This window comes from Xenopus tropicalis, chromosome 8 (genome assembly GCF_000004195.4).
Source record: "Xenopus tropicalis strain Nigerian chromosome 8, UCB_Xtro_10.0, whole genome shotgun sequence".
Lineage (NCBI taxonomy): Eukaryota > Metazoa > Chordata > Amphibia > Anura > Pipidae > Xenopus > Xenopus tropicalis.
The window spans coordinates 116,776,785-116,794,076 of record NC_030684.2 but is presented as its reverse complement, the minus strand read 5'-3'; the positions used below and the strand labels follow the sequence as shown (position 1 = coordinate 116,794,076).

General features: G+C 37.2%; 1 protein-coding gene across 2 annotated transcripts in view; it reads right to left on the bottom strand.

Annotated features, from left to right (window-relative positions):
* The window catches only part of tmem121 (transmembrane protein 121), a 195,926-nt gene that overhangs the window by 44,391 nt on the left and 134,243 nt on the right, over positions 1–17,292 (bottom strand). The window contains exon 3 of one of the 2 annotated variants that reach the window (XM_031892010.1): positions 9,679–9,763. The gene's annotated coding sequence lies outside the window, so the exon portion shown is untranslated. The remainder of the gene's footprint in view (positions 1–9,678; positions 9,764–17,292) is intronic. The other variant, XM_018096958.2, reaches the window with a different exon arrangement.

The following is a 17,292-nucleotide window of genomic DNA, read 5'->3' as shown; positions in this document are numbered from 1 at the left end:
AAGTTTTTTTTTTGAGTTTTCCTTATTAACAAATAAGTGAGCATTCGATATGGAAGTTTATTTGATTTCGGTTTAAATTGATGAATTAGCCCATTATTATCATAGATTTGTGACCCCTGGTTCAAAACTGTATTGAACCAAATGTGCCATTTAAGTATACTCTATCCACAAATCCAAAATTAATAGTGTTTTATCAAGTGGTAACTACTTTTACTGCTTGTTTAAATTCCCCAATCATTAATAAATCAGCCTCTGGTCTTTTGTATATCAATTTTTAGCCAAATTCACTTGGCAACTTTCAGCTAGAATCCTTTCCAACACTGTCGATAAGGTTGTCTGTCAATTCTTCATTCATGGGTTCTGGCACATCTAAAGGTTTCACAGCGAGGGCAATTTCTGCTTGATTTGAAGTATCCTGATACAGCAGGTTACCTTTACCGTTGCCAAAACTTTCAAGTTAAATTCATAATGGAAATGAGCAGTGGATTAAGGGTCTACATATTTCATTTACACGTTAATATTAGAGCTTTTACACAAACTCTGTGAATGTTTCATCCAAACGGGCAAATGTTTCCATTTTTATTAAATGGGAGAAACGCTATATATTATGTATGAGATCAATATGATTCTAATACTTTTTTGCATATGTGCAGGATGAATAATGCACTACTATGCCTGAGTGCCCAGGCAGTACAGAGAGGAGGAGAGAGGAGTTCCTTATGAACTCATTACAGAGAAGAGCTGCACTTGCAGGAGAGTAGGATTAATCTTCTTCACCCTGGAATGTTTTACTTGATTTAGAGTCTGTATACTGTGGGCACCATTGAATAGAAAGGAAAACAAATTCATATTATACAGTACTTAGCATAGACACAAACACAGCATATTTTCGGCATATTTGTTTTACGGCTGCTGAGCAAAGCTTTATGTAGTTGGTTTAAACCCAAATAAGGGTATAAACAATATGGCTTTAGTGCACATATGAGGCTCCCCATAAAATCAAGGTATGTGTGAGAGCATGGTAATTTCAACCCGGCAGTGGGTTGCTCCTAAACCAAGTTTTATTAAAGTTACTTGTGTCAAAATGCACTTTTTAACAGTTGCAGTTGTCTGTTAAGGAATAGACCATCTGGAAATACTGCCTGGTCAGTATCTCTCAGCTCCCTGCATCAATAGCCTCAGCACACTTGTGCCAAAAGAATAAGGAGTTCTGGGAAAAAATGTGCATTGCGGGAAAAAAAACATGGTGATTGCACTCGAAATTGCACTTTGTACACTGCCTCTAGGTAAGTAAATGGCCTCAATATTTCCAAACTGGGTGAGTGCCAGCAGAAACAACATCTGGACAATTCTTCAGACATTCAAGTCAAGGGATTCCTGGTGGAACAGCCATTGGGGCCGATTCACTAAAGTGCGATAACGCTTATCGCATGCTTTTTTGCGTTAAAAAGCGCGCAATTAACTAATACCGAAGTCATTTCACATGCGTTATTTACCTCGCACTGTGTTAATTCTCGCACAGATATAATACTAACGCATGATTCACAAACACATATAAAGCATTAAATGCGCTAAATATCACATTAGTCTGTGCGGATAGTAACACCTACTTGGGGCAGGCGGTACTTAAAGAATATTGTGATTTGTGAGCTTTTGGCAACACAATATGGACTTTGCAGTGGGATTTTTTCAAGTCTGTGTTGGCCCTAGAGTGATGCAGCCGCCAGTTTGCAGGGAAATGGGCATTTTCAGAATAGTAGTTTTCCAAAAGTAATGGTTACGTGCGTAAAATATAGCATACAGCGAAATATATCGCACGCAGCGGGAAATAACGCAAGAAAAACTCTCATTGCAAGTTAAATAACAAAAAGAACATTGCGTCTAAATTATAACGCATGTCCTTTTAGTGAATCATGCATTAATTCGCAAAAAATAAGAAGCGATAAAATTTTTAATGCATGCTATAAATAGCACTTGTTTTTAGTGAATCGACCCCATTGTCTTTTAGTCTTCAGAGCAGGGGCACTGCTGTAGGATTTTGGCTCTTCTAGTGTAGAGAGTAACTGCAGGGTTTGGCTAGTTCCCATCGTAGAGGCCAGAGTTGGAGACTTAGATTTTTGAGTAACTGAAGAACATGGAAGAAAACACCCACTTTGTTCTACTTTAATTCACATGAAAGGTTCACTGAGTAAATAACCTTGTTTGTCAGTATTTCTTGGCAAGAAACAAACACAGCTATTGATTTGAGAAGGAACTGAATAGAGTAGATATTAACTTTCCTATTGCTGGTGCCCTGCCTCTAAAGTTCAAAAAAATCCATACTTCTATTTATTTTCTAATTCTAGGGTGTAAAACCTACACATTTTGTAGTGATCAGGAAATGGCAACTAATACTTCTGAAGGTTTAATTAGTAAATGATGCACCGTATGTACAGGGCATGCTAGAATTAGACAGAGCTACCGCAACTGTATGATATCCATATCCAGAACTGAAAATATCTCTGCCTTAGAACTCACCCTCTATATCTTACTGGTGATAGTGAGCCATCTCCCAACTCATTGTGTTCTGCGTTGTCAATATTACTGTACAGTTGTCAATATTACTGTTGGTGGGTCAGACTGCATGCGATATTGAGCTTCAGGCAACAGTTTGTCAGCTTATGGTTAGAGTTTTAGGCCCCCAAACTTAAAACTACATGCATAAGGTACATAGGGGCCGATTCACTAAAGGGCGATAACGCTTTTTTGCATTAAAAAGCATGCGATAAGTAAGTCCTGATTCATCAAAGTCATTTCGCATGCGTTAAGACGCATACCGCATGCGCAAAAAATCGCAATGCGTTATTTACCTCGCATTGCGTTAATTCTCACATAGAAATAATACTAACGCATGATTCACAAACACATATGAAGCGTTAAAGCGTTAAAGTCTGTGTTGGCCCTAGAGATATGCAGCCTCCAGTTTGCAGGGAAATGGTCAGAACAGTAATGGTTACGTGCATAAAATCGTGCGCTAATATAGCACACGGCAAAATATATCGCGCACAGCGGGAAATAACGCACGCGGCGGGAAATAATGCAAGAAAAACGCTCATTGCGAGTTAAATAACGCAAAGAACATCACGTCTTAATTATGACTCCTGTCCTGTTAGTGAATCGAGTGTTAAGTCGCAAAAAATAAGAAGCGATAACATTTTTAGCGCATGCTATAAATAGCGCTCATTTTATTAACCTTTAGTGAATCGGCCCCATAATGTTTTATTTAGATGTTTAAATAGTATTATTATGTCATTATTTAAGGGCAGTGTCAATGCATAAATGAGCCTTCTTAAATAAGAGAGTAATTTAAAATCTTTGGCCAGAAGTTTATTGCAAAGGGAGGTTATAATATTAATTAACCTAGGAATTCGATCAAATTATACAAATAATGATAGCATCTAGTGATGAGTGAATCTATCCCGTCTCGCTTCGCTAAAAAATTCACGAAACTGCGAAAATGTCACGCATCAAAAAAAATGTCACGCAACAATTCTTTTGCCCTGCGACAATTCTTTTTGGCATGAGACAATTATTTGACGCTCGCGGCAACTCTTTTGATGAGAGACAATTCTTTTTTACACACTACAATTCTTTAGACACTCATGACAATTCTTTTGACACGCTGTGAATTTTTCCAATGCAAATTTTATCACCAGTTTCGCTAAAAAATCCCCCAATGGCAAAACACTGAAATTCGAAATGAATCCATGCCTGGTGAATTTTTTCGCCCATCACTAATGGCACCCTTTTTTGTTTCAGTGTTATATCAAAGCATTGTCCAAACTCCTAGCTCAGTATCGTTTTCTCTCAAAGATCATTCCTTCAGTACTGCTCTTAATTAATAAAAAGTATACAAAGGCTATGGCCATTCAATGTCACTTAGAAACATGCTTCAAGAAACAAACCTACTGAATTCATTAGCAAACTGATTAAATGACAATAATAGCAACGTCCAACAGACTCAGTTCAAACCTCCATGGAATTTTTATGACTCCCCCATACCAACAGACCAAGGGGCACATTTACTAACCCACGAATCCGAATCCGAATTGGAAAAATTCCAATTGGAAAGCAAAAATTTTGCGACTTTTTCGTATTTTTTGCGATTTTTTCGGCGCCTTTACGACTTTTCGGAAATTGACGCGACTTTTTCGTTACCAATATGATTTGTGCGAAAAAACTCGAGTTTTTCTTAGCCACTACGATTCACTCGTATCTTGTTGCGACTTTTTCGTATTGAGCGCTCGTAAGCGGCGGGCGAAACTTTCAGACTTAGCATGATTTTGGAAGCCTCCCATAGGACTCAATGGCACCCTGCAGCTCCAACCTGGCCCAAGAAAAGTCACCATACTGAAGCTTGAATGAATCCGAATCTTTCGTACTCGGCACGAAAGCTGCGAAAAAGTTGTGACTTTTCGCGCAAGTAGTAACGCTATGAAAAAATCGCAACATTTTGTGCAACATTCGGAATGGCTACGAAAAAGTCGCAACAATTTTCCGAAAAAAATGGCCAAATCGCGATCATTACGAAAAAAACGCAATCGGACGCATTCGGCCCGTTCGTGAGTAAGTAAATGTGCCCCCAAGAGTGACAAAAATATGTGACCAGGTTTGCCGATTATAGCGTGAGTGAACATAATGTTTTATAGTTTGGCTTAATAGGTTTCTTTTAGTTTAATAGAAAGTTTTTGTTCAAATTCATGAACCCTTGATCATTCCTCTAAAATACAAAACTTTGGATGAGTATTTAATTAAATTTTAGAGTGTTATGTATTGTATGGATTATTATTATTGCAACTTCAATGGAAATTTCTTGTTAGGTTTCTTCATGCTGTTATTATTATAAGATGGAAATAAATACTCTAGTACATAACAGAACAAGCAAAATAGACAGCAATATATCTATACATACTCTGTGCTGCCATCTGTACAGTTCAAGCATACCCTAAATTCCAGTTTGGTATATTCCGCAACTACTGACATTTCATAGTATAAAAATGTATAGTATGGTATTATGGCCCCTTTATTTCATGCTTTAATGTTGGGGTTGTCCAATAATCATCATTTTTAGCAACACTATCTTTGACAATGATTATTCTGCCTAGAACATTCTCATAGAATGTCCAGCAGAGTGGTGCATTATTCACTATGTGAGTGTTATGGTGCTCTCTTCAACTCACTTGCTTTGGCTTGTATGAAATAGGCCTTTTCCACCAGGGATTCCATTAGCATGGCTGATGAGCCTTATCTTTTTAGGGCAGGGGCACATAAGCAGGTTGTCTACTTTCCTTCATCTGCATTTTTCACCCATGTGGAGGAAAGCTTCTTCATAAGCTTCTTCCTGTAGGCGTTGGCCTATGTAGAGGTATTCCATATCTGCTTCGTATAGCTCCAAACAGGCCAATGCCATGCCTTTGAATAGAGATACAGGAAGGAGTGCATGACAGCACATCCACTTTCCTCTGTCTAAGGGCACCTGCCCTTAAAGAGAGTAAGACTGTTTTTACCTGGTGTACTGAGGAAGTCCTCCCTTTGCTTTAGTGTCCCTTTCAACATATTGTAGATATAAAATGCCAGCGATGCCCTCTGGTCTTATATAAGCCCAGCTGTTCTGAGTACAACACTCTTCAAACAAACTCTATATATTTAGTATTAATCAAGTACTTCTCTTCTTCTGTGATGCCTTTTATATTTTAAGTTTTGGAGCACCCATCTGAAACGATCTGAAATCAATATGACTACAGCAGCTAAAAGCATAGATTTTAAATTATACATGGTTGAAAAGTAAATTATGAATCCTTCCCTATGAATCCAAGCTTTAGCTTACTATGTACATTTCATATTCTTTTTGTTATACTTATATTGCAGACTTTAGCAGAATTGCATGGCGCACTCTGCAGAGGCATAAAACATACAGTACATTCTGTACATATACAGTACAAAGAGCATGCTTAATGTCTTCCTAATGGTAAAGTTGCTGATAACACGCAGTTCTTTTTTTTTAGTTGAGATGTAAGTGCAACCAAGGAATATATAGTTACAAGTTCAGATCCCAGGAGGTGTATTCAATGTGTTACTTCTGTTATTTTACTGTTTTGTCTGGGATTTAAACCTTTTGAAAAAGTCAGCTAAGCTACCAGCTACCTACACTAAAATGACAGATGCCAACAAGAAATACAGTTCTTTTACGAAAACTCTTTGAAGTAATATCACATCAGACACTGGAAGGGAAAAGGTTAGAGACAATCTTTGTATTTGTCTGCTGTGAACATGATAAGATGAAGAATTCTGAGAAAATACATCTGTTATAGCCTTCAACTAATGATCTCTGGAATTCGCTCCCACAAACTATCAGACTTTCTCCCAATCTCTCTGCCTTCAAGAGATCTCTAAAGACCTAATCTAGTTTAGCAATACCCTGTGCCCCACCTCTCACAACTCTGGTCATGCCCATTCCCACACCTTGTGTCTCAATACTTTCTCCTTGTAGATTGTAAGCTCTTTTGGGCAGGGCTCTCTTCACCTCTTGTATCGGTTATTGATTGCTTTATATGTTACTCTGGATGTCCAATGTATGAAACCCACTTATTGTACAGCGCTGCGGAATATGTTGGCGCTTTATAAATAAATGTTAATAATAATAATAAAATAATAATTGTCTACCTGTTTTGTAAAACAGATCTACATTATTGTCATTGATTACTTTTATAATGAATGAAATGGCTTGGTCTATATAGTTCCTCAATTGAAAACTCAAAGTCGGGGTTTATGCAGAAATCTTGAAAAAAAAACTTTAGAGATATCACCAAGAAACCAAGAGTTGCTGATTGGCTGTTGAAATATATTATCTATCTACAGCATAAACTAAAATATAATAAAAACAGCAAGCTGAGCAAAAATATTAAAGAAACTATATAAAAGTACATTCAAGATTAAGTATATCAGGGGGCCGATTCATTAAAACACAAGTTCGAATCCCAAATGGGAAAAATTCGGATTGGATACGATAATTTCTGAAGATCGCAAATATCACAAAAATACTTATGAAAAAATCTTATTAGTAACGATAATATCGTATTGGCGATCCGAAATTTTCGTACTGAATGATTGTAAACAGCGGCAGAACCTTTCAGAATTTTTCGCGCAAGCGTACAACAAAAAAGTCGTGTGGGCGTACGAAAAAGTCACGCAAGCGTGAAAAAATCGGCGAAAATACGCTCGGAGTGTTTGTGTCTTAATAAATCTCCCCCCCCCCAAGTGTTAAGAAACACAAAAGAAAGAACATCCCAGCCATCCCAGCTTACAATCTAAAAACAATTTTTTTTTTCAATTCAAATTAAACTTGAAATTTGAATTTAATTTTATGAAAAAATCCAAATATAACATATAAACATACTGTATAACTCAAATAAAATTAAACTGATGCATCAAACTCTAAAAAAAATGGAAAAATTTGAATTGGAAGACAACCTAAATTTTGCCAAAAGCAGTTCTTGTACATGAACTCACAAACTTTTGGATGCTGCACCTTTACATGTGAGTTTCTGAAACCATAATTCAAATCCATAAGTTTTAGCGAAAAAGAAAGACAATTCACTGCAAAAATATTGATAAATCACCCACTTAGGCATTGAATTTAGTCTTGAAGAGGATCAGGGAGGGTTCATTATAGAGTAATTCAGAAATGGAATAGAAGAGGTAAGAAGCAGGATGAATAAAAGGTTTTAGATGGGTGATGGCAGTGGATGGGGTCGTTATGAAAAGACAGTGGCTCTTTGAGGGTCCTAGGAATGTATGGAGACATGGGGGAAGAGATGCAGTAAGATGCAGAGGTCCAAAGGGTTTTAACATTGAGAAGAATTTTGCAAGTTATTATTTACTTAATGGGAAACTATTATAAAAAAATTAATAGCAGAAGAGCTGATAGATTAGAGAATGAACAGTTTAAGCTGAGGTGGCACTGAGGCATCCATAGGGTACAGAGACCTAGGTCTTAATTTCAAGGGCTAGTGAAATCATAAACTCTTTAATACATTCAATATACTTCCCACCTTGTCACAAATAGACTTGAATAAACTATTTTCCCCCTGTAACTCTTAAAAAATGCATTGGAAAAAACTTTTATTGTTAAATCAGGTCTTGTGTGTACAAGGTCCATTGATTGTGACATTGGAGACTTGTATTTTTTTCCCTCTATATTTAAGCTGTTTTCATGCATTTCATATAATAATGTATATATTTTAAAGCTTATATTTGAAAAAAAATGGTTAAAAAGAGTTAAATTAACAATTTTGAAGTAATATTCCAGTGATAGTTACAGTTGGCTGGTTTTTAAAGCCAGTATTTTTGGATTATGACTAGTGATGGGCGAAGTGTTTTGCCAGGCATGGATTCGTGGTGAATTTCCGCGTTTGGCCAATTGTCTAATTGTCCAATTGTCTAATTGTTTTGCAAAACGGATGAAAAAATTTGACCACATGTCCAAAAATTGTTTTCCGAGTCAAAAGAATAGTCGCGGGCGTCAAAGAAGAATAGTCGCGGGCGTCAAAAGAATAGCCGCAGGGGACAAAAGAATAGCCACGGGCGACAGTTTTTTTTGGCGCGCGCCATTTTCGCCAATTTGCAAATTTTTCACCGTTTCGCAAATCTTTTGAAAGATTCACAAATTTTTTGATGAACCGAAACGGGACAGATTCGCTCATCACTAATAATGACTATCATTGTTTAAGAATAGCATACAGGGATGATCAAGTACCACCCTATATACAGTATATAGACCAAACAAAGAGATAAGAACAGTATATTGTCTTTTCAACTCTTCTTTTTAAATATTCACCAGAACCATAGACTAATTTTTCTATTTTAGGTTTATTGATAGATAATGATGTTTGAAACTGCCATATTTCACTTTGCCAAACAATTCCCACAACCATGAAAACATTTGTGAATACTTGAAGTCAATGGGTGTTTTTTCTTGCACTAAATACATTAGATGTATTTGGTACAATGGGCATTTTATCTGGCACAAAATACATTGGAGTATTTTTTTTTCCTAGCAAATCAAAATCCATGCCAACATTTTAGCACAGATTTGCAAATTTTAGCCACCGGCTAAAAGGGATTTTCATTGTGAAAAAAATGTGCTCATCCCAGATCTCATTGTACTTACAGTATGTGTGGCATTTTCAAGTGAGTTTTATAGTTGCAGTTCTCAAAATCTGATATCTTTATAATTTGGCCACCAACATGGATCAACAATGAATTAGTTAAGTGTTGATGAAGGATAGATGTGCCTTACTAATTGCTGCTTGTGGATGAACTTACCCACATCTTTTGGTTTGCCATCAGTTATCAGGATTTTGAATACTAAGTGACTTACTGAGTGCCTCCCTGTGTGAATAGAATGTTGAAAGTAAAGCCCAGAATTCATCCACTTTTGTATCTTCAGCCAGAGAAAGATTCACAGAAGGTGGTGAATCTTTTGCTCTAATAGTAAAAACCTTTATTACAGAAATAGATTTGCACAGATACAGAAATAGAGCCCTATCTAATGCATGTTCATGTACAGAAAGGACAACCACTAGCAGTGAATATAATAGAACAAGAGATTACACAGAATAGAGTAACAAAGAAGCTTACATTTGTAGGTTCCTGGCTTATCTGTAGAAAGATCAGTGCCTGTAGATCCAAAGAAAAGGACAAAACCCGAAGCCTGCAGTAAATGCTGAAAGGAGAGAGAATAAAGGAAGTTTGAGTAGGACTAATAGAGAATAAGCAGAATCTTTTATGTACAAAAATCAGTATCCTCATCTACACATACAGAATAAGACTCTTTACAAACAAAGCCACTTACTGTATTTGCTACAATAAACATTATCATGTTAAGAGGGTATGCTGACCCTTCAGTGGTTAGACAGCTAAACAAAATACCATAGAAATATACAAATCCAGATAATTAAATGTGTTCATATAGTATCTGGGTCAACAGAAAGAGAGAGAACGAGAGAGAGAACAAATGAGAGAGAAACTTTTAAGGGGCCAATTGCAATAATCCCCAATTATGCAAGAGCACTATATATATATTGAATGCAAACAGATACCCTCCAGGTTTGTTATAGTAGGGCTCATTTATGAATGGAAGGGCAGTGTACAAAGTGCAATTTTGGACCCACGTTGCCCAGTATTTTACTAAAATGTATTGTTTTTCCACCATAATTTACATACAACTGCACCTGCTTTTTGCGTTCCTTCCTCTGAAATTGCACTCAAATTGGGTGCAAGTTGCTCCTAGCATTTTCAAAGTAGGGGTATAAATGTTTACTAGTAATGGGTGAATTGTTTTGATTTGCAGAAAAATTTGTGAAACGGCAAGAAAATCACAAAAGCATGGAAGTCAATTGCAGCTATTGGAGTCTATAGGTGTTTTTTTATTGTAAAAACCTGTTGAAAAGTTTTTCACTAGTGCTTACATTCGGTTTATTAAACGCAAGTCTGGTGCACCTATTGATGGAATCTGCTGTGGTCCGGTAGCAACAGGGTTCCTCAGCATCAATAGATGCAATTGGACACCATTCATCAGAAGAGGCAGGACATGTTGCCAATTGTGTGAAAATGCAGGAGGCAGGTACCCTTAAGAAATAGTGATGTGCGAATATTTACATCAGGCATGGATATGAGGCGAATTTCCACATTTCACCATTGGCGAATTGTTTTGCAAAACATCAGCGAAATTTTGCCACAAAAATTTGCAGTCATGTCAGAAAATGCTACAGTTGCATCAAAATAGGTGCAGACTTATCAAAAAAAAAAGAGCGTGTGGCACTGTTTCCCAAATTTGGCACCATTTTGATCATTTTTCCCTAGTTTTGCTAATTTTTTGCCAAAGCAAACGTCACTATTAAAAATTAGTGATGAGCGAATCTGTCCCATTCTCTTTGCCATAAAATTCGCGAAACGGCAAGAAAATTCACGAAACAGCGAAATATTCATGAAACACATTTGTTGCGTGATTGTTTTTGTTGCCTGCATCTTTTTTGTCGCTTGTATCTATTTTTTGTCGCCTGCGTCTATTTTTCGTCGCCCGTGCTTTTTTGACGCAACCCTGCCCAATTTGACTCGCGACAAAAAAATTCTGCGCAACGGATTTTTCCGTGCCAAATTTTCAAGGAAGTTTTGTGAAACAATTCGCCAATGACGAAATGCAGAATTCACTGCCTGCATTCCATGCCTGGCGAACAAATTTTCTCATCACTATTAAAAATCACTATTAACAGATTGAGGCAAAATGGACTCTCCATTGTGTCCATACGTTAATAAAAGACCCCTAATGATTCTATCTGTGCTTATTTTATTATAAAATTCACTATTTATCAGTAGTGAAAATATAAATGACTTTATATGCATGGTATTAACCTCATTTGAGAATCTGCTACATTTTACTTTGAGCTAGTCTAATGGATCTGATTCTCTTGTTCAGGCACTCAACGCTTTTATGAAATAAAGAATAACCAAATGCTTTAGAAAGCAAATTCACAAAAAGCCCATTTCATTCTTTACAAAAAACAAATACCTCCACCATTTTCCCCTCTGGGTAGGTAGCTATTAAAGTGCATGTAAGTAGGCAATATCTTTGGGAATAATGGCTTGCTTGAACATACGGTACATTAAATAAATAAAATGTACCCTGGAATAAAGAGAAAAAAAAAAAAGGCTTGCAATATATAACATGACACGAGCAAAGCCTTAGGCCATTAGCAGACCTTTTCTGTTATTTCCAAGGAGCTCAACTAAAAATATCTTATTTATTCAGAAATACTCTTTGCACATATCAAATGCATTAAAAAAAAAAGCTTTGACTGCATCTACTAAAGAAATCAGTTATACAAGACTAAAAAGGTCGCCTCCATAATGCAACCTCCTTTATGAAAAGATGGGCCCAGGGGCACCGTGAACTTCTAGATAATGTCCTAGCTTTGCCTTGCTGCTTTCATTTACCTTTCTTAGGACCAAAAAAACAACCCTTAATGGCATTTAACAAAAAAACATATTTTTCTGTTCTATCTTACATATTTGTTGTAGTAGAAGGAGTTTAGGAGCAAAATAATATATATATAGTATATATTAACCCTCTATGCACACCAACATAATCAGCATTTCCAAATTCAGGTATTGGACCCCCTATCCGGAAACCCATTATCCAAAAAGCTCCGAATTACGGAAAGCCCGTCTCCCATAGACTCCATTTTAATCAAATAATTCAGAATTTTAAAACTGATTTCCTTTTTCTCTGTAATAATAAAACAGTACCTTGTAATTAATCCCAACTAAAATATAAATAATCCTTATTGGATGCAAAACAGTCCTATTGGGTTTTATTAATGTTTTATTGATTTTTAGCAGACTTAGGGGCTGATTTACTAAGACACGAATTCCGACCGAATTGGAAAAATTCCGATTGGAAAACGAACATTTTGCGACTTTTTCGTATTTTTTGCGATTTTTTCGGAGCCTTTACGACTTTTCGGAAATTATCGCGACTTTTTCGTTACCAATACGATTTGCGCGAAAAAACGCGAGTTTTTCGTAGCCATTCCGAAAGTTGCGATTTTTTCGTAGCGTTAAAACTTGCGCGAAAAGTTGCGCTTTTTTCGTAGCGTTAAAACTTAAAAGGCGCGATGTTTTGCGCAAGTTTTAACACTACGAAAAAATCGCAACTTTTTGCGCAAGTTTTAACGCTACGAAAAAATCGCAACTTTCGGAATGGCTACGAAAAACTCGCGTTTTTCCGCAAAAATCGTATTGGTAACGAAAAAGTCGAGATAATTTTCCGAAAAAATCGCAAAATACCGATCATTACGAAAAAAACGCAATCGGACGCATTCGGCCCGTTCGTGAGTAAGTAAATGGGCCCCTTAAGGTATGGAGATCCAAATTACGGAAAGACCCCTTATCCGGAATACCCTTGGTCCCGAGCATTCTGGATAACGGGTCCTGTACCTTGTACCAGCAATTTGGAAACCAGTCTGTTTCCAAGCAACGTTTTGATTTAGAAGCCAGGGTTGGCAGAATGAAGGAATATTCTATTCGTGAACAACCATAGTGGCTGCACAAGTTTAAAGCACATGTGTAGGGTACACGCTATCAACTTTGGGCAGAGATAAAGCATGGCTAATGTCTAAAGTTATTTTAGAAATTACAAGCAATTTATACTAGGATGGCTCTATGAACTTCAGAATAACAAAATCAGCCATTTGTTCTTGTTGTGTATTTAAACCTTTACTGAGAGACTACGGGCATGGGATCTTTTTTCTAAAAACCCAATATCCAGAAAGCAGCAAATTATGGGAAGGCCATTTACCACCATGTTTGATTAAATTAAAAAGGTATAATTTTCTTTTTTTGTTGTTTTCTGTACCTTGTACTTGATGTTACCCAAGCTGCATGGATCCATATTGGTGGCAACACAATCCTATTCGGTTTATTTAATATTTAAATGTTTTTTTAGTAGGCTTAAGGTGAAATAATCCAAATAACAAGTCCCAAGCATTCTGGATAGTGTCATTTTATTAAGTATTATTGGGGATTTGTTTAACCTAATGGTTCACAGCTATATACCCTAGCAAACTCTTTTATGCTCAGTAGTTTATGGACAAAGTCCACCACCCACTCCTTCCAAACTTGTATTAGTGCTCTGATTTAGCTCTAAAGAGCTTTAAATGTTAACTTTATCTTTGAATAACTTTCTATACATCTGTTTCCACCTTATTTAGTGTTATTTGAAATAACACTGCTTACTAACAAGTAGAGTGGATTGTTCATATCAAGAAATCCTCCTCCATATTAGGTAAGTCATGAAACCAGCACAGAAGACATGCATTGTCTCTTTAACTCAGTATTATGCTGTCAAAGTGGAACAAAGCCCCATTGTGTTGAATTGTGTCACTAGCATTAAGAGAACACTCTAAACCTATTTAATAAGTATTATTAAGTAGACGATCAAGAACATCTGCAATCCTACGCCAGATAAATAGCAGGCAACCTTTAATTAAAAGTCCAACCTTAGAAAAAATCAACAAAACAAACACAATGCCAGAATTTACTCTTTTTTTATAAAGTTCCATTTTTCTCTTTACTCTTACAAAGTATTTTTTTTTCTAGGCTGCAAATGCCCATTCCTGTACAATATTATCACTCTGGGAACACATCTGTTAGGAAAGCCAATAAAAAAATAATAACACCAAACACCATTACCTCTTCGGCCAGCTTGCATGGTAGTTTGCTTACATATGCTTAGACATTTTGTGGCATCTTTCTATTGGATGGTGCTGTCAAGTGTGATTCATAGCGAATAATCACTGCTATTACTGCAGTAGAAAAGCCAAAACTATCTCGCTGCCAATATGTTTGCACTATTATGTTGAAGGTTCTGTGATAGTCAGTAAAATGCGTTATCACCTAAATGATTGGCCAAGTCAGGTATCTACTGTCATTACCAATCCGTCAAGGTGAAGAAAAAAAAGTGGCTTGCCATGAAAGTCTTATACTTTAAATAAATGAACAAAAGGCCAGCAACGTGGGGTTTTCTTAGTTGTTTAAGTCTAAAGTGTGTTTTACAACTTGATACTCAAGTTGAAAGCAAATAATAGGGCAGTTGGGGTGATACCAATATTTTCCAGCCTCTTGGCAACTTTGTAACTATTTTTCAAGAGGGATACTAATCTGCATTCCATGTACTTTCCCTCACCTACTGTAAAAATCTCATCCAACTGAAAAGTAGAGAAGATTTTCTGATTTACTATAAAGCGTATGATGTACTTGTATTACTTGTAGGGTAAAACAGTGCTCGGTAGTTTATGCACAGTGCAGGAAGGCCAAAATACATTAGTATCAGTTACTTCCTAGGTTTATATACGGTAGGAACCCATTATATAGAATTTGACTGAAATTATTATTCCTGGTGGAGGGAGAATAGCTTGGTAAAGCCTACCTTTTTAGCAGATTTGGTTAGATAGTTTGGCCAATACATATGCTTGACCATTACTGAATACATTGGTTCCTTTGGCTTAAATGGACAGGGTGTGCTGATATACCATTCAATCTTTCCTCTCTGCCCCCATATATATATATATAATAAAAGCACTATGTTTGCCCAGTAGCAATAACCCATAGCAACCATTAGGATGTTTGCTTTTAGGTAACCTGCTGAATGGTTGCTATGGGTTACAGCACCTGGGCAGACTTAGTGCCTTCTATTATATAACCCCTATAATGTGATCTACTGATATGTCTTTTCAACACACTATTGAGCAGATCCAAAAGTAAGTGGACTTACAGATCTATCCCACTTCTATTTAGATATGTTCATTGAGGCCTTGATCTAAACTGATCTTTGTCATTTAGTTAATCATATGAATTGGCTGCCACAAGGGTCTTGAGCTGCTGTGGCTATTCTGTATGTGCTGCTTGAAAAACATGGTAATACAGTTTCTCTTAAACCTTCATTCACATAGCAGTGCTTAAGAAACAAAAGCTTGACTGTATATTATGAAGGGCGGGTTGACATATTTTTAATAGTGAGTCTCAAATAATGCATGAGTATTGATTTTGCAATATATTTTCATAATATCCCCTTGGACATGACGTCCTAACTGTGTGTGTTTTTGTTTTACCTTTGTTAAACAGGCCTAGTTTTGTTACCATCAACGTTCAAACTCTCCAATCCCCTTAACCCCCAGTGCCCAGTAGTCATGCTGCTGGAAGTTCTTCTAAATTTATTCTTGACAAAAGAAAGAAAAAACCTTTTCAGCCACAAAAGAACCATTCTTGCCATTATTGAAGCGTTAGCTAGATTTTAACGAAATGGGAAAGAAGCATTTTCACAGATTGTATCTTATTCTCAAAAGTCAGATTTTCTTTATTTTATTGTCAAAATCAACTTATCCTGTCCGTTACTGCAAAATTCTTCTTCATTCCCTTCTGTTCCCAAGGCAGATAGTGTGTGAAAAAAGGAACATTCGCAAAATGTAATATAATGGAGAAACATATCATTAAAAATTAAAATAAAAATCTGATTAACGTTAGAAGTGATAATGTCACATTACATATAATTTATTTGCAACTCCTTCCATATCTTATAAGGATGAATATTTTGAATTTCAACACTAGAGTGAAAACCACCATCAGAAATATCTCTCCTGAAATCCTTTGAAAATGCCAAAGATGCCTACTATCAGGGCCAGAACCAGGGTCGGACTGGGCCGCCGGGACACCGGGAAAAATCCCGGTGGGCCCCGGCCCTAGTGGGCCCCAGCGGCCCAGTCCGACCTTTGCCGGCGCTCCCCCTTCTGACTGTTCCTCCCCGACGCGTTCAATTTATACGCGCTCGGGGAGGACGTCAAGCGGGGGCCCTGCGGGGGGGTTAGGGGACGTGGCTGGGGCACCTGCAGGGCCCCTGCACCCCCCAGTCCGACCCTGGCCAGAACTAGAGGTAGGCAGAAAAGGCACATTTATAAGATGAAACAGTGGGGGGGGGGTATTAAAATCATAGGCACATACCTCTGCTGCCTCCCCTAAATCTGCCCAAGCAGAGACATGGGTTGACAATGGGTTGACAATGGGAGAGTGGCAGGGGACAGATAAAGCCAGGAACTTGCCTTGGGTCTTGTTATAGTTTGGCTCTGTCTGCCATAAATAAAAAAACAAGCAATCTGAGCATTATTAGGTTCTGAATCAGACACAAGAGATTATTTGGTAGAAAAATGTAGAAAAGAGACCAAGATGTTGTGTTTAAAGACAGCTAAACTCTAAACAAAGCCATCACCTCTTTGTTTCCCTCTGTTCTGAAAACAAAAAGAAGACTTGGCTACAGCCTAGGCCTGGCTCAGCTACAGCCTAGGAATGGCCACCAAGCTCAAGCAAGAAACGTTACACATAAATCTACATACACACTCGCACTTTGGTATAAACATAACCCTGATCGGATTATAAAGGAAACATCATTGCCAGAGAAGGGTAACTAAGCTGGTAAAGGGTATGGAAAGTCTCAGTTATGAAGAAAGACTGGCCAAGTTGGGTCTGTTTACACTGGAGAAGAGGCGTTTAAGAGGTGACATGATAACTATGTATAAATATATAAGGGGATCATATAATAACCTTTCTAATGCTCTATTTACCAGTAGGTCCTTCCAATGGACACGAGGGCACCCACTCCGTTTAGAAGAAGGGAGGTTCCGTTTAAATATTTTGAAAGGATTT